Here is an 18,288-nt window from a genome sequence, read left to right on the forward strand (position 1 = left end):
TCTTTTTTTTTTTTTCTTAGTTTATCTGGGTATCCAACATATAGCAAATTGCAATAATTCAAGTGTGACAAAATTAAGAATTGAACCACAAGTTGAAACTGAGCGAAATCTAGATAATTTCTAATCTGCCTTAGTTTTCTTAGATTTAAAAAAAAAAAACTTTTTGATCAGAAAATAGTGTGAGACTCAAGAGATAAGGTGCTATCCAATATTACTCCTAAAATTTAAAGATTAGATCTAATGAGAAAGACATATTGATTATGCAAAATCTGGAAGTATTTAAAAATTATTCAGAGAGAATTAGTAGTCATGTGAGATAACATATACAAACAGAAAAAAAAATCCTCCTAGCTTCATTGAGCCTTTAGCCAGGAAATACATCATTTCCCTCATGTAACTACTTCTTCCAGGATGTACATCTCCTCTGATGACATCAACCACATCTGGCATGTTCCTGCCTTCAGTTCCTGCACATCTGGCTGGAACCTCCCTAGATTTATACAGCATAGCCCTTTTTGCTGCAATGGGGGGAAGGGATCCTGAATGCATAAGGGAAATCTGTGCCTCTTCCACTAGCTTTCAGACATAAACTGACCTAGAACGGGCACAAATCGTATTTTCCAAGCAAAAGATAAAAAGTCAAAGGTCAAAATATTATCAGGGTATTTGCTTCCATGGACAGGAGTTCACATTAAAAAATGACATCCAGAGTCTGAAGGTGAATCAGAGTGGGAAGACAATTCTAGCTCTGGAGTAAAAGAACAACTCTCAGTGTGCCATAAAGATTTTTTCCTTCTTGTAATTAAGAAGTTTGAAACTGTAAGACAGCCGTGGTAGAAAATTAACTGAAAACCTACTCAAGCAAGTGACCAAGACTAAGAACTTGCCAAACATTACCATACCTACATTTCTCTGCCTGCTCCAGCACAGAGCCGAACACCTGGTGTGATTGTGTATTACACAATGAACTCTACCACCCCCTACTTTGCATAAAGTTCAAGCACTCCCCAGTGATCAACAATGCAACTACCTGTTTCTGTCAGTGCTGAAGAGTTCAGTTATCACTTGCAGGACAATACAGTTTTATTTTATTTATTTATTTAGATTTTGCTCACACCTTTTTCAGTAGTAGCTCAAGGTGAGTTACATTCAGTTACTCTGGATATTTCTCTGTCCCAGGAGGGCTCACAATCTAAGTTTGTACCTGAGGCAATGGAGGGTTAAGTGACTTGCCCAAGATCACAAGGAGCAGCAGTGGGATTTGAACTGGCCACCTCTGGATTGCAAGACTGGTGTTCTAACCACTAGGCCACTCCTCCACTCCTGGCTGGGCTACAGACTTGTTGTAACCCTGGTCTCACCACAAGTTCTGGGCACCTGCTAACTCTTTGGGTCAGGCACCCGAAAACAAGGCCATAAACATTAGTTCTGCATTTACTGAGCTGGGCGAAGGCAGGGCAGGGCTTGATCCCAGTAGGCCACTGAGTTTTAAGCCACACTTGTAATTATTCCCTTTAATAGTCTTCACTCACACTCCAAAAAAAAATCTTCACTCCAGATTTTATATTTGAATGCAAACAAAACTTAAGTTTACTAGAACACTGCAACAGGTAGTTATCCAAACGTCATACTTTTCTTTAACAAACAGTTAACTTTGCTGAAAGAGGTTTTTCTGGTAGTCCAAGACTTTTGGTGAAAGTTCTAACTACTGAATTAACAGTCTCTTTAATAAATTCTAGGCTATTTACAGTATCAACCAGTCCTCCAATACCCATCCTTTCTGGTAGAACAATCCAAAGCTGTGGCTTCCTGCTCCTTCTGCGGCAACCTCTCCCGCTGGCTTTCACCCAGCCGCCGGACCCACTCAGGATCGGACCTCCCTGTCTGTCCTACTCCTTCAGAGGCGCTGAACAGGCTCTTCTCACAGTTAGTGTTTTTATGAACAGCAGCTATCTCTTTGGTCAGCCTTAGGTTATTGGGCCTGATCAGTATAACCCCTCTCCTCATGGGTCCTGGCAGGGTGTACAACATTCAAACGGCATTCCAACTATGACATCTGTTGTCTCCCTCTGGGCTGGGTTCTTCACCCTCATACTGTCCCTTCCCCACAGTAAATCTGGAGAGTTCTTCAAAACCAGTTCTAGTAATCCCCTGGGGAAATCCATATACCCAGTTTACCAGGGGATTATATATATATATATATATATATATATATATATTTTTTTTTTTTTTTTAATACTTTGCTCACACCTTTTTCAGTAGTAGCTCAAGGTGAGTTACATTTCCCTGCCCCTGGAGGGCTCACAATCTAAGTTTGTACCTGAGGTAATGGAGGGTTAGGTGACTTGCCCAAGGTCACAAGGAGCAGCAGTGGGAGCTGAACCGGCCACCTCTGGCTGTCAAGCCCAGTGCTCTAACCACTAGGCCACTTGCAGTAGTGCAAACTAATTTCCAAAAATCAAGTCAGTACAGTGACTAGGCTTTCTTTTTTGTGTGCGTGTAGGTTGGTGGGTGAGGGTTATCTGTTAAAATACTGTACAAAAACCACCTGAGTCACTCCTACCATTATGGAGCTCAACTAAACAGGGAGGAAACTGCGTTTATTTATAACCATATCCTCTAAGATTCTGGGGCAATTTATAACATATACAAAAAAATTACAAATAAAACACAAAAACTCAAAATTAATATGATAAGTACAATACAAATAGATTAAAAATTAATACATTCTTGGGTTTCTTTAATTCAGACCTTACTAGAAGGAAGGCAAAATAGCTAATATATGTTTAAAACTAAGAGGCAGATGCAGCAACCAAACGTAAAAAAATCAAAATCGTTAAAGTCCCTAACGATTTTTAAAAAACGAAGAATGCACCAAAAAAAAAAGTCACACATGCTCAGATCGGTATTCAAACGTACAATGTATCAAAGAATCACAATACACATCGGTAATCGGCCCCTAAATCATGCGCAGAACAGCCAAGCGTTTTGCTGGCTGCTCTGCGCATGCTGCAAACGTAAAAACAAACAAAAAAAAAAGCCACAACACATACACGTGGCTACCCGGTCAGCAAAATCCAAAAACAAAGGATCGGGAGGGGGCAAGGGCGCTCATCAGGAGCGTCCTGTATGGACGGCCTTGCCCCCCCCCCCCCCGCTGCCCCCCACTTTCCGCCGCCCCCCCCCCCCCCCACGAAAAAGCAAAATGCTAGCTGGCTGCCCCGGTCCCCCTCCTTTCCTGTTCCTGTGTTCTGCAGAGCTAACTCCGCCTCCCGTCATTCTTTTGCACCTTGCCCCGCCCCCGCTGCCCCCCCTGAGGTCGACTACGCCGCTCCCCCCCTCCACCGAGACCCCCCTCCCTATTAACGACCCGAGCAGCGCCTCTCACCTCTTTCAGAAGCGCTGCACGGGCAGGAAGATCTATTGTGTTGGTTGTAGAGTCTCCATGACGTCTCTTCTTCCCTGGCCCAGGCCCCGCCTCCTTCTGACGTAGGTTACTTACGTCAGAAGGAGGCGGGGCCTAGGCCAGGGAAGAAGAGACGTCATGGAGACTCTACAACCAACACAATAGATCTTCCTGCCTGTGCAGCGCTTCTGAAAGAGGTGAGAGGCGCTGCTCGGGTCGTTAATAGGGAGGGGGGTCTCGGTGGAGGGGGGGAGCGGCGTAGTCGACCTCAAGGGGGGCAGCGGGGGCGGGGCACAGGGCGAAAGAATGACGGGAGGTGGAGTTAGCTCTGCAGAACACAGGAACAGGAAGGGAGGGGGACCGGGGCAGCTAGCATTTTGCTTTTTCGGGGGGGGGGGGAGCGGCGGAAAGTGGGGAGCAGCGGGGGGGGGGGGGGCAAGGCCGTCCATACAGGACGCTCCTGATGAGCGCCCTTGCCCCCTCCCGATCCTTTTTTAATTTTTTTTATTTGATGTGTTTTCTGACGTCCTTTGGACCAATCACAGCGCTTTTAGCTCTGCTAATGCGCTGGGATTGGCTCAAAGTTTGTTTATTTTTTCACTTAATGATTTTTCCTGGCACAGAGCTGTCCTAACGAGAGATCCAGACCTCTCGTTAGATTTCCTGCCTTTTTCCTGCGTAAAGGCAATCGGAAAAGGTTAGTGCATGTCGTTTCAATGGGGTTTTCACACTAATTGCTCATCTCCATTCCATTTTCGTTAGCTGCTGGCTTCCTCGGTAAAAGCCCTTTGATGCATGCAACGGATCAAATTTTCCTCGTTGGAGGGTCATTAAAGGCTCATTTAGCTTTAGTGCATCTGCCTCTAAAAGGCTAAAGACGTTATTTATTTATTTGTTGCATTTGTATCCCATATTTTTCCACCTTTTTGCAGGCTCAATGTGGCTTACAATGTTCGGTTATGGCTTTTGCCATTCCAGAGTAGTAAGTTACATTTGGAGTTGTATAGAGAATAGGAGAATAGGCATAGAAAGAGACCAGTTAGACTATAAGGTGAAGTGGTGATGTGTTGTGTTTACAATAGTTGATCGATGTCGTGATAAGCCTTGTTGAAGAGATATGTCTTCAGAGATTTGCGAAAGTTGGTTAGTTCGTAGATTGTTTTTAAGTTACGTGGCAAGGCATTCCACAACTGCGTGCCCGTGTATGAAAAGCTGGATGCATGTGTTTGACTGTATTTCAGTCCTTTACAGCTGGGGAAGTGTAGATTACGAAATGTGCGGGCTGATCTTTTTGCATTTCTGGGTGGTAAATCAACAAGGTCTGACATGTAGGCCGGGGCATCTCCGTGAATGATTTTATGAACTAATGTGCAGATCTTGAACTTGATACGTTCTTTAAGTGGCAGCCAGTGGAGCTTTTCTCTTAGTGGTTTTGCACTTTCATATTTTGTTTTTCCAAATATGAGTCTGGCTGCGGTGTTCTGGGCTGTTTTAAGTTTTTTTGATGATTTGTTATTTGCAGCCGGCTTAGAGTGCATTGCAGTAGTCGAGGTGACTCAGCACCATTGACTGAACCAGGTTGTGAAAAATGGCTCTTGGGAAGAATGGTTTTACTCTTTTAAGTTTCCACATTGAGTCCAACATTTTCTTAGTAGTGTTCTTCACATGGTTTTCAAGTGTAAGATTTCGATTGATGGTAACTCCAAGAATTTTCAGAGTGTTTGATACTGGAAGGGAGAAGTTTGGTGTGGTTATAGTGGTGAATGTATTTTTGTTGTGTTGTGAAGTAAGTATGAGACGTGTTTTTTCTGCATTAAGTTTCAACTGAAATGCATCCGCCCATGAGTGCATAATTTGGAATCTTTTGATGATGTTGTTGGTGATTTCCATTAGATCCTGTTTGAACGGGATGTAGATCGTGACATCATCTGCGTATATGTATGGATTCAGGTTCTGATTGGATAGTAGCTTGGCTAAGGGTGTCATCATTAGGTTGAAGAGGGTCGGTGAGAGGGGGGAATCTTGAGGGATTCAGCATTCAGGTATCCATGGGGCTGACGTAATCGAGTTAGATGTTACTTGATATGATCTCATGGTCAGGAAGCCTTTAATCCAACTAAGAACGCCAAAAGGCCAAAAGTGAAACAGTAACAAGATATGATCATAACAATTTTTAAGTCACTATTCAGCTTATTTTCAAAACAGAAAAACGCCTATAGTGCGACCTAAATCAGGAGATAGACATTTGTCTTGCAAAGGCACCCAAATCGGTATAATCGAAAGCCGATTTTGGGTGTTTCCAACTGCACTCCATCGTGGAAACGAATAAAGTTGACGGGGGTGTGTCGGAGGCGTGGTGGAGGCGGAACTGGGGCATGGTTATCAGCCGAGGAGAGATGGGCGTCTTTAGCTGATAATCGAAAAAAAAGGCGTTTTTACCGTGATTTTGGGTCACTTTTTTTGGACCCTTTTTTTTCACGAACAAGTCCCAAAAAAGTGCCCCAACTGCCCAGATGACCACTGGAGGGAATCGGGGATGACCTCCCTGGACTCCCCCAGTGGTCACTAACCCCCTCCCACCAAAAAAAAACCCACTTTAAAAACTTTTTTCCCAGCCTGTATGCCAGCCTCAAATGCGTACCCACCTCCATGACAGCAGAATGTGTTCGATCCTGTCACAGCCTTTCCCTGGGTCAGATGTGGCTCTCGGGTGCAGTACAGGGTCACATCAGCATTGCATTGTGGTGGGTGTAGGGTATTGGGCTCCGTGATTTCATTAGCTTGTGTTACAGTGTCACAATGTTGGTAGTTGGTAGGCTCTTCTCCCATGGTGCTTTTCCCCCTGCCTGCTAGGTCAGAGTGTGCCCTGTTGTGTTTCCTGTTGTAGTCCATGCGGTAGTGGCCATTTTTGTAAGCCAGTTTTAGTTCCCTTTCCTGTGTTAGCCACGCTAGAAAACTTAGTTCTTCCCTTGAATGTGGCTGAATGAGGGCATTGTACAGCATTCTGCCAGTTCTGACCTACTGCTCATCTCAGTACCAGGGAGACTCGTTGCCAGTGGGGCACAACCTCTGATCTGCAGTTAACTGTGAGTAAAGGCGGTTAGTCTTCAGGTGTCAACTGGTGTGCCAAGGTTATATAGCAGCAACCAGTCCTAGAGGCCTGCGTGTATGCAGGTCCCTGGAGCACTTTTAGTGGGTACTGCAGTGCACTTCAGCCAGGTGGCCCCAGGCCCATCCCCCCCCCCCCCCACTGTAACACTTGTGCTGGTAAATGGGAGGCCTCCAAAACCCACTGTACCCACATGTAGGTGCCCCCTTCACCCCTAAGAGCTATGGTAGTGTTGTACATTTGTGGGTTTTGGGGGAGGGGGGTTGGGTGTTCAGCACCCTTGGTAAGGGAGCTATGCATGTAGGAGCTTTTTCTGAAGTCCACCGCACTGACGGAGGGTGCCCAGTTGGTGTCCTGGCATATCAGGGGGGGCGAGTGTACTACGAATCGTGGCCCTTCCCACGACCAAATGGCTCGGATTAGGACGTTTTTGAGCTGGGCGTTTTTAGTTTCCATTATCGCTAAAAAAAACAAACGCCCAGCTCAAAAACGTCCATTTTTTCGAAAATACGGTTTGGCCCGCCCCTTCACGGACCCGTTCTCGGAGATAAACGCCCATGGAAATAGGCGTTTCTGTTCAATTATGCCCCTCCACAGGATCCTTTCAATTAGGTGCACTAACAGTTTTAGCGTGCGCTAAATGATAAGATGCTCATAGGAATATAATGGGTATCTTATCATTTAGCACACACTAATCGTTAGCACATGCTAAATTAATTAGCTCACGAAAGGACCCTTATGTGAGTCCTATTAAGCCAGTATTTTCTATTCTATTCATAAAAGGCTTTCTGAAATAGTGTTTTTCTATCAGAGATCGAATCTTAATATTCTGATAGGTATAAAAACAGCTGAAGAGTGGGCTTGGGAGAAGGAACTGAAAACCAAACGCAGCTGCTTTGCTAAACTTAATAGAAAACTAACAGTGTAACCTGTTTAGCAAATGATTCATAATCTGGGGGGGGGGGGGGGGGGGGTAAATCATAAGTATTGTTAAGTGAAAAATTAACTGATTACTTTTTTTGTATGATAGTAAATCTGTGCTGTACTAGCAGGGTTGAATCTGAAATACACCAGGAACCTTACAGCTGCTTCCCTTTATGACTTGCAAATGGAAGGGGGAGGGAGACTGGTCTGCACAGGCTTTGGTAAGGAGAGTAGGGGTCTTAATAGCAGGCCTGAAAGAGACCAAAGCCAGTGAAGCTGCTCCTGTGGGGGACATCTGCAGCTCCCACCCAGAGACTGATAGACAGACGGACACAGTCACCCCAACTGCTTTCCATGCTGTAATCTGAACCCAAGGGAAGGCGATTAATTACAGCTGCTCACTCTGCTTTTCTGTTGTCCTACATCAGAAAGCGGGATGGAGGAGGAGGAGGACTCTCTGGGGAAGAAGAGGGAAACCATTTGTTTAGTAGCTTCTGGGAGGAGAAAAAGAAACCGTGTTAACCCTTTTCATCCTTGATCTGCCAGCTGCCTGTTCCCAAGTCTAACAGAACTGAATGCCTCCCTCTCTCTACCCCCCCCCCCCCCTTCCATTCCTATCCAGAGCCAGCACAAGGATTGTGGGCACCCTGTCAGTTTATACCCTCCTTCTCAATTAACTTTCAGTTCTCTAGCCTACAGCTCCCCCCCTTCCCCACTTTGAAAATTACATTCAACAAATGATCAGCACAAATACATCCAATAAAAAAAAGCAGGTTAAAGTATGTGCTGCTGGTTCTTTGAGTTACTGTAGCTGTTTGAATCTATTGTTCTGCTTTGACTGCAGCTGCTGTTTGCTGCTCCCAAAAAGCTGATACCCTAGGTATCCTCCTAGTCTTGCCTAATAGTTGAACTAACCCTATTCATATTCTTCCTCTCCCCACCCACCCACAGATACACTCTCATGTTACCCTTCTTTTTTCACACACATTCCCATTTTTCCTTTCTCTCACACACAAATACACACACATCTTTCTTTCTCACGCATACTAACACACACTTATTCCCTTTCTTTTCTCTCTCTCTCTCACACACACGCACACACACACAAACTTATTCCCTTTCTTTTCTCTCTCTCTCACACACACACATATTCCCTTTCTTACTCTCACACATATTCTCCTCTCACATTTATACATTCTCATTCTGTTTCTCTTACACATACATATTCCATTTTTCACTCTTTCACAAGCTCACTCCAATCTACTGCCCCCACCAAGAAACCAACAAAGCCATCCTTTGTAGGACTTGTGATCTCTAATAACATAAAAACCCATCCTCGTCCTTCCTTCCCAAGACTAGTAAGGAGAAATCACAGCTGGTTAATAATTTGGAGGGCCATAAGCTCTCATTTCTTGCAGCCCCCTTTAACTCCTTATTGAAAGTAGGGTGAAGGTGGGCTACTGATGTTCAGCAGTAGCTCATCAGCCTGCTCCCCCCCCCCTCGTAACCAGCAAGAGGAAATGGTAACTGCACTTCAAACTTATAAAGTACTGAAACCAAGCAGGAGCAAACAGAACCAGAAAGGGTGTAAATACCATCGAGCGAAGCTGGCAAAATGCCTAGGGTCACCCGCGGCTAAACTCTCCCTTCCTCTCCTCTTCTCCCCTGTGCTCGGGTCAGGTATCTCTTACAGCAACCCCCCCCCCCCCCCCCCCCGCTGGTCCCCCATATGGTGAGGCAGCCCATGGCAGACAGTGATGAAGGCAGCCTCCCTCTTTCTTGAGCCGATAGAGCCTTCCAGCCCACCTTTCTGATGCAACTTCCTGTGGGCAGTTCACTTAGGCAGAAGAAAGGCTCTGCCAGCCCACTTCTGTTCTGACCTGTGTGTCTGCTGCCAGCAGCCTTGATGTGTGGAGGTGGAGGATCAGTGGGCAGGAGCTGTAGAGACGCCAAGTGCGGGGAAGCAGAGGAGAGGAAAGACAGAGAAAAATACCTGCAGCAAAGGGGGAAGGGAGGGAAAACAAAGGGAAAAGAAAAAGAGAGAGACCTAGACCAAAGGGGAAGGGAAGAAATGGGGCAGATGCTGTATTGGGGGGACAAAGTGGAGAAAGAAAGAAAAAAACTGAAGAGAGGGGGAGCCAGACCATGAAGGGAGGGGGGAGAGGGAAAGAGAAAAAAGACCTGGAACAAAAGTGGAGGGGAAGAGAGGGACAGACTTTAGACCTGGGGGGGGGGGGAAGTAAGCGGAGGGAACAGAGACCTGGACCAAAGGGGAGGAAGAGAGGGGGCAGATGCTGGACCTGCCACCCCCTCCCGAGTTGTTAATAGAATTCTCCTCCCTCCCGTCACCGATCTGACTCCTTTAATTCTTCGGGGCAGGAAGTCTTGCCTGCCCGCTGTAAGCACTGACTCAGTCCCCCGCTGGCGCTGCCGGTTCGCGCTTCAAAATGGCCATCGAGACTTACAATGGCGAAGTCTCACGAGGCCGCCTCTGGAAGTCTCGGCGGCCATTTTTAAAGCACAAACCTGCAGCACCAGCGGGGGAGAATCAGCACTTGCAGCGGACAGGCAAGACTGCCTGCCCCGAAGAATTTGTCAGGTCGGTGATGTGAGGGAGGGAGGAGAGCCGGCTCGCGGGTCTCAACAACCGGCTCGCAAGAGCCGAGCAAAGTTAACAAGCGGCTCTTGCGAGCCGGCTCCAGCACACCACTGTCTTTAATATCTTGCACTTCAGTTTCTATTTCTATTACTGTAGATCTGGAATTTGTGTGTGTGAGGGTTTTAAGGTTTTGTTTACTGCAGCTCTGAAAAGGTGTCCCATCTCTCATCTCACCCCTCAACCCTCCCCAGTCCCCAGCACCTTGAGAAAGATGATGTTATAGGGGGCCCATTCAGTCCTAGCTATGCCACTGAGAACCAGAGTAAAATGAGGCAAAACAAGACATAAAGATGATGAAAAATGAATCGCATAATGTAACTTTAGAACAGCTGTACAATAAATTAACCCAGAATTTTAGATGTGTTCATTCTTTTTACTGACTCTTCCTGGAAGACAGGATGGACAAAATAAAACAGGAAGAAAACAGCAAAGGAATAAAAAAGGTTGCTGAAAAACCAATATATTTTTTTGCTCATTTCTGTCCCAAGAAGGTGTTGCCTTCAAAAGCTAGTCAAAAATTTACTAAGTTAGTCCAATAAAAAAAGAATCATCTTATATTCTTTGTTTTATTTCTATTAACGAGTGGAAAGGAAATGCTGGAACAAGGGATAATAATGTGAGGCTGTGAAGGGGGAAGGCTCATGAATGACACCATTAAGTATTTATTCATAAAAATAACCAGCTTAACCATTAGGAAGACTGTGTGGCAAATTCTGAAGAGGATGCTGGCAAAGAGCAGCTGAGTTAAAGCAACAAATAGATTGTCAGCTACACAAATTCAAAGAACCATCAGCACATGCTTTTGCCTGCAGGAAAAGGGGAGGGTTTCAATTAGTCTATGTACCTGGGCAAATGTTTTTTCAGTATTGTTTCATATGATAACTTCCATTTCCTTGAACATTTAATTATTTGGAAATATTCACTTATGGTTCCTATCTGGCCTGCTAGATAGCCGCATATTTATATCTTCTCTCTCCTGTCCTTTGGTTCTTCTAGAGCAGAGTCCCAAACCTGTCTTGAGGGAACCCCAGCCAGTCAGGTTTTCAGAATATACACAATGAACATTCATGAAAGAGATCTGCATGCAGTGGGGGAGATGCATGCAATTCTGTCTCATGAATATTATTATTATTAACATTTGTATTCATTGTGGATAGCCTGAAAACTTGAGTGGCTGAGGGTTCCCCCAGGACAGGTTTGGAAACCATTGCCATAAACAATGCACCAGTCTGGTTGCCCTTCTTACTTACTCAGCATACTTAAGGTGGGCTTTCACCAGTCTGCCCACCTCTACAATCCCTTCCTCTCCCTCAGAGATCAACTGTGTTTGTCTCACGCTTTCTGTCACTGTTCAACATAAACAAATCTTTCTGATGGATGTTGTAAGGAAGCTGGTGATATTTATATGCCAGAGAGCAGTTGGCTCAAAATCTGGCAGATAGTGGTTTATTTAGGCGAAGCGGGGTGTTGATGTGTGGGGACTCTTATCAGCATTTTTCAGTCATTATTCCTATCATCACCCAAGTTAAATGTAAGATTATTTCACTTGTCTTTAAGTCCTGCCTACCGCCAGCTCTGTCTTACCTCAATAATTTATGTATCCTCTACAGTCTGTTACAATGCCTCTGTTCAGGTGACAATAAACTTTTGACAATTCCACCCTTACCTTTTCTCCATCTCACCATTTCACGTGACACTGCATTTCGTTACCTAGGTCCTAAATTATGGAATGAGCTCCCTCTCCATATCAGAAATCAACTGACTTTTATGGCATTTAAGAAACTCCCCCAAACCTATCTTTTTATAGAATCCTTTAACTCCACTTTGTAGTAATCTCATATCTTTTTCTCCCCTCCTTCCCACTAATTTTTCTTATTTGTTCTTTTTAACTTGTAAACCGCTGAGCAGGGGCGTAGCCAGACCTCGGCAGGAGGTGGGTCCAGAGCCCAAGGTGGGGGTGGGGCACATTTTAGCCCCTCCCCCTGCCACTGACCCTCCCCCGCCACTTTTGACCCCCCAATGCCACAGGTACCTTTACTGGCGGGGCATCCCCCAACCCCCGCCACGCTTAGTCTTCTTCAGAGCGTTTGCTGATCTGTGCTGTTAACGTGCAGGACGTGCATGCAAGACGTCAGTCAGAACTCACAGCACAGACCAGCGAATGCGCTGGAGACTGGCACTGTAGAAGACTAGGCTGGTGGGGGTTGGGGACCCCGACCAGCAAGGGTACCTGGCGGGGGAGGGTTGTCGTTGGCAGGAGGTGAGGTCGAAGGCAGCGGGGGGGGGGCGAAAGTAGAGGGGGCCAGGGCTAAATCTGTAGGGGCCCCTGCCAGAGATGCCCACTGGGGCCCAATGAAGTATATCAAATGAAATACATTAAATAAATAAATAAATAAATAAATAAATAAATAAATTATTCACCTACAGCAGCAAAGAGATTTTCTAGAAATGTTTTTCAGACTGACTGAGGTGATTGAGTCTCCATTGTTAGATGCTGAAGGCCCTGACTCTTGGGTCACTTGAAAGAATTACGCTAGTTTTCTCTGGAGAACACTTTGAAGGAAGAAGTAGCCACAAGCTTTGTACATGGCCTTTGTGCTACCATTACAGCAAACTACTGTAGAGCATGCTGGAAATGCAGATTGTGATTTCCAAACTGAAGAAACTTTCAGTATGACTGAAACGTATAGATATGCTTTGCTGGATGTGTAGCTGGTTATGTTCTTTCTCACAGATTTAATTAGAAATTTCAATCTAGAACTGATCTGACATCTCTAGTACTTATGGAAAACACAAGAATGACTGAATAGCATACTTTTTTTGTTACTTGTGGTTCTGCTGTTGTGGGCCTTTCATATGTAAATACTGAGCTCCCCCAAGTCCTTCAATGAGAGTACAAGAAACTGATGAAGTAGCAACCTGCAACTTTGAGTGTAGCAGTGAGCATTTAAGGTCCCTGAGCCCAGAGAACAGTCACCTTGTCTGGGTTCAGCAGTGCTGACAAGCCAAGAAATTTGGTGAAAAGCTGTAGAAGCACATGCAGCTGCTTCCAGAATGCGATATCTCTTCCTCTGGAGACAGAGCCAACTAGCTATGCAGGACCATGAATTCAAAGATAATGTCCTTTCTGCAGTTTGTTGGTCTCCTCTGCTGCTGCTGTATGTCAAGGTGCCGCGCGCCGAAAGCTTCCTTCTAATAAGTTCTGGGAGAAGAGGATATTTCTCTGGTAAGTGAACAAATTTTGCTTGTGCTTTCGGAACTTGAAGATTGGGGTTTAAAGGAGGAACTGTAAGTTAGTGATAGGCTGATATCCTTAATACTTTAGCAAGTTTTAAATTACGAAAAAACTCAAAAAAAACACTAAGATGGAGTCAGCAGTCCAGCAGCGAGAGGGGTGCTATCCAGTCTTTTGCATTGAGTGTCACATGTATGATTATCTCCCAATTGGTGAGGTGTCATATGTGTGTGCCCGATGCAAAGAGCTCCTAGCTCTCAGAGAACGTGTCCGTTCCCTTGAGGCTAGAGTAGCAGACTTGATGGAGCTGAGGGAGACAGAGAGGTACATAGAGGAGACCTACAGGGATGTTGTAGAGAAGTTCCACCTCCAGTCAGGTAGCCCCTGTGCTACCTTGGAGGAGGGAGGTCTCCTAGAAGGAGAGCATCACCCTGGTGAAGTAGGAAGTACTCCTGTAGCCAGGACCTGCCCACCAGGGGATGTATTATCCTTTCGCACCGAGGATATATCTCCAAATGTTGCCCGGGAGGGAAAGGTTAGGACAGCTGTTGTACTTGGTGATTCGATCATTAGGCATATAGATAGCTGGGTGGCTGGTGGACGTGAGGATCGCCTGGTGACTTGCCTGCCTGGTGCGAAGGTGGCGGACCTCACGTGTCACCTAGATAGGATTCTAGATAGTGCTGGGGAGGAGTCCGCTGTCTTGGTACATGTGGGTACCAATGACATAGGAAAATGTGGGAGAGAGGTTCTGGAAGCAAAATTTAGGCTCTTAGGTAGAAAGCTGAAATCCAGATCCTCCAGGGTAGCATTTTCTGAAATGCTACCTGTGCCACGCGCAGGGCCCAAGAGACAGGCAGAGCTCCAGAGTCTCAATGCGTGGATGAGACGATGGTGCAGGGAGGAGGGCTTTAGATTTGTTAGGAACTGGGCAACATTCTGGGGAAGGGGGAGCCTATTCCGAAGGATGGGCTCCATCTTAACCAGAGTGGGACCAGGCTGCTGGCATCGGCGTTTAAGAAGGAGATAGAGCAGCTTTTAAACTAGAAATGGGGGGAAGGCCGACAGTCGCTCAAAAGAGCATGGTTCGGGATAAGGTATCTTTCAAAGATATCACCATAACAGGGAAGATAGAGTATCCTGATAGTGAGGTTGCAAAAGAGATTGTAGTAGATCGGGTATCTTTAAATAACAATAAAAATCAGACAAAAGATTGCCAATTAATACTGTCAAGTACTAAGCATGATGTACTTAGGAACAACAAACATAGTTTGAAATGTCTATATACGAATGCCAGGAGCCTAAGAAATAAGATGGGGGAGTTAGAATATATTGCACTAAATGAAAAATTAGATATAATAGGCATCTCTGAGACTTGGTGGAAGGAGGATAACCAGTGGGACACTGTCATACCGGGGTACAAATTATATCGTAGTGATAGGGTGAATCGGATTGGTGGAGGGGTAGCATTGTATATTAACGAGAGCCTTGAATCAAATAGATTGAAAATTCTGCAGGAAGCAAAACACTCCTTGGAATCACTGTGGATTGAAATTCCATGTGCAAAGGGGAAAAGGATAGTGATAGGAGTGTACTACCGTCCGCCTGGCCAGGACGAACAGACGGATGCGGAAATGTTAAAGGAAATCAGGGACGCAAACAAACTGGGCAACACAATAATAATGGGGGATTTCAATTACCCGCATATAGACTGGGTTAATGTAACATCTGTACACGCAAGGGACATAAGATTTCTTGATGAAATCAAGGACAGCTTCATGGAACAGCTAGTTCAGGAGCCGACAAGAGAAGGAAAAATACTAGACTTAGTCCTTAGTGGTGCTCATGATCTAGTGCAGGGGTAACGATACGAGGGCCGCTTGATAACAGTGATCATAATATGATCGGTTTTGATATTGGCATTGAAGGAAGTGAAACTAGGAAATCAAGTACGCTAGCGTTTAACTATAGAAAAGGGGATTACGACAAAATGAGAAAAATGGTGAAAAAAAGACTGAAAGGAGCAGCTCGCAGAGTAAAAAACTTGCATCAGGCGTGGATGCTGTTTAAAAACACCATCCTGGAGGTTCAGGACAAATATATTCCACGTATTAGAAAAAAGGGAAAAAAGACTAAACGTCAGCCGGCGTGGCTAAACAGTAAGATAAAGGAAATCATTAGAGCCAAAAAACAATCCTTCAGAAAGTGGAGAAGAGAACCAACTGAAAGTAACAGGATAGATCATAAGGAATGCCAAGCCAAATGCAAAGCGGAGATAAGGAGGGCAAAAAAGGACTTTGAGAAGAAATTAGCGTTGGAAGCAAAAATACATAGTAAAAACTTTTTAGATACATTAAAAGCAGGAAACCGGCCAAAGAGTCGGTTGGGCCGCTGGACGAAAATGGTGTTAAAGGGGCGATCAAGGAGGACAAAGCCGTAGCGGAGAAATTAAATGAATTCTTTGCTTCGGTCTTCACCGAGGAGGATTTGGGGGGGACAACCGGTGCCGGAAAGAATATTTGAAGCGGGGGAGTCGGAGAAACTAAACAAATTCTCTGTAACCTTGGAGGATGTAATGGGTCAGTTCAGCAAGCTGAAGAGTAGTAAATCACCGGGACCTGATGGTATTCATCCCAGAGTATTAATAGAACTAAAAAAATGAACTTGCGGAGCTACTGTTAGAAATATGCAATCTGTCCCTAAAATCGAGTGTAATACCGGAAGACTGGAGGGTAGCCAATGTTACTCCGATTTTTAAGAAAGGTTCCAGAGGAGATCCGGGAAATTATAGACCGGTGAGTCTGACGTCGGTGCCGGGCAAGATGGTGGAGGCTATTATTAAGAATAAAATTGCAGAGCATATACAAAAACATGGACTGATGAGACAAAGTCAGCACGGATTTAGTGAAGGGAAGTCTTGCCTCACCAATCTAATGCATTTTTTTGAGGGGGTAAGCAAACATGTGGACAATGGGGAGCCGGTTGATATTGTATATCTGGATTTTCAGAAGGCGTTTGACAAAGTGCCGCACGAAAGACTCCTGAAGAAATTGCAGAGTCATGGAATCGAGGTAGGGTATTATTATGGATTAAGAACTGGTTGAAAGATAGGAAGCAGAGAGTAGGATTGCGTGGCCAGTATTCTCAGTGGAGGAGGGTAGTTAGTGGGGTCCCGCAGGGGTCTGTGCTGGGTCCGTTGCTTTTTAATGTATTTATAAATGACCTAGAGATGGGAATAACTAGTGAGGTAATTAAATTCGCCGATGACACAAAATTATTCAGGGTCGTCAAGTCGCAGGAGGAATGTGAACGATTACAGGAGGACCTTGCGAGACTGGGAGAATGGGCGTGCAAGTGGCAGATGAAGTTCAATGTTGACAAGTGCAAAGTGATGCATGTGGGTAAGAGGAACCCGAATTATAGCTACGTCTTGCAAGGTTCCGCGTTAGGAGTTACGGATCAAGAAAGGGATCTGGGTGTCGTCGTCGATGATACGCTGAAACCTTCTGCTCAGTGTGCTGCTGCAGCTAGGAAAGCGAATAGAATGTTGGGTGTTATTAGGAAGGGTATGGAGTCCAGGTGGTGCTGATGTTATAATGCCGTTGTATCGCTCCATGGTGCGACCGCACCTGGAGTATTGTGTTCAGTACTGGTCTCCGTATCTCAAAAAGATATAGTAGAATTGGAAAAGGTACAGCGAAGGGCGACGAAATGATAGTGGGGATGGGACGACTTTCCTATGAAGAGAGGCTGAGAAGGCTAGGGCTTTTCAGCTTGGAGAAGAGACGGCTGAGGGGAGATATGATAGAAGTGTATAAAATAATGAGTGGAATGGATCGGGTGGATGTGAAGCGACTGTTCACGCTATCCAAAAATACTAGGACTAGAGGGCATGAGTTGAAGCTACAGTGTGGTAAATTTAAAACGAATCGGAGAAAATTTTCTTCACCCAACGTGTAATTAGACTCTGGAATTCATTGCCGGAGAACGTGGTACGGGCGGTTAGCTTGACGGAGTTTAAAAAGGGGTTAGATAGATTCCTTTAGGACAAGTCCATAGACCGCTATTAAATGGACTGGAAAAATTCCTCATTTTTAGGTATAACTTGTCTGGAATGTTTTTACGTTTGGGGAGCGTGCCAGGTGCCCTTGACCTGGATTGGCCACTGTCGGTGACAGGATGCTGGGCTAGATGGACCTTTGGTCTTTCCCAGTATGGCACTACTTATGTACTTATGTACTAATCTGAGCTACCTAAGCTTGGCTTCTTGCACGCTTGTCCTTTCCCTCATATATTTCAAGATACAATGAGAAACTGCTTTCCTAGTCTTTTAAATCCTCCAGCTTCAGTGCTCACTACACGCTTGCGACTCACCTCCCCTGCCTTCTCCCTTCTGCTGACTCTCCCTGTTTTCGAATCCCAGCTGAAAATGAATCGCGTCTTCACTGATTGAAACCCACGGCATGCAGTTCAAGTCAAAAGAAACTTTATTAGGAAGACATTTTCTACTTGTTGCCAAAGCAATAGATTGAGGGGAAAAAGGAAGGCTAGAGGAAGAAGGAGAGTGATCAGAATTGGGCCAGGTTATAGGTGCAACTTTTTATTTGTTTACTTTAGTTGCTTCTGACTACAGAACCTGGCTTATGTATTTTTTTTCCACTCTGATTTCAATGTACTTTAGGAGAAGTTAGTATGCAAAGATGCCCAGGGGCCAAAGGGTTAAAGGCGCCAAGCTGCCGCCCCTTCCCTGAGGGAAGGAAGGACAAAGCCTGCAGAGGGCACAAGGGAAGAAGAAGCAGACACAAAGAAAGCAGTAGAGGGGGAGCTGGAAGAAAAACGTGTTGCCCCAGGATGTGGCTCTGATTAACGGGCAGCCTTCCAGCTCCCAGCCGGCTGCTTCCTGGCACAGCCCCCGGCTCCCCTCCCCTTCCCCGGCTTCCTGGCGTGGGAGGAGC

General features: G+C 45.3%; 1 long non-coding RNA gene across 1 annotated transcript in view; it reads right to left on the minus strand.

Moving 5' to 3' along the window:
* LOC115472618 overlaps positions 1 to 17,785 on the minus strand; it is a 51,319-nt gene extending 33,534 nt beyond the window's left edge. Inside the window, exon 1 of the long non-coding RNA XR_003942526.1 lies at positions 17,708 to 17,785. This is a non-coding gene — a long non-coding RNA (uncharacterized LOC115472618). The remainder of the gene's footprint in view (positions 1 to 17,707) is intronic.
* Positions 17,786 to 18,288: the final 503 nt, after the last annotated feature.

Source organism: Microcaecilia unicolor, chromosome 6, assembly GCF_901765095.1.
Source record: "Microcaecilia unicolor chromosome 6, aMicUni1.1, whole genome shotgun sequence".
Taxonomy (NCBI): Eukaryota; Metazoa; Chordata; class Amphibia; order Gymnophiona; family Siphonopidae; genus Microcaecilia; species Microcaecilia unicolor.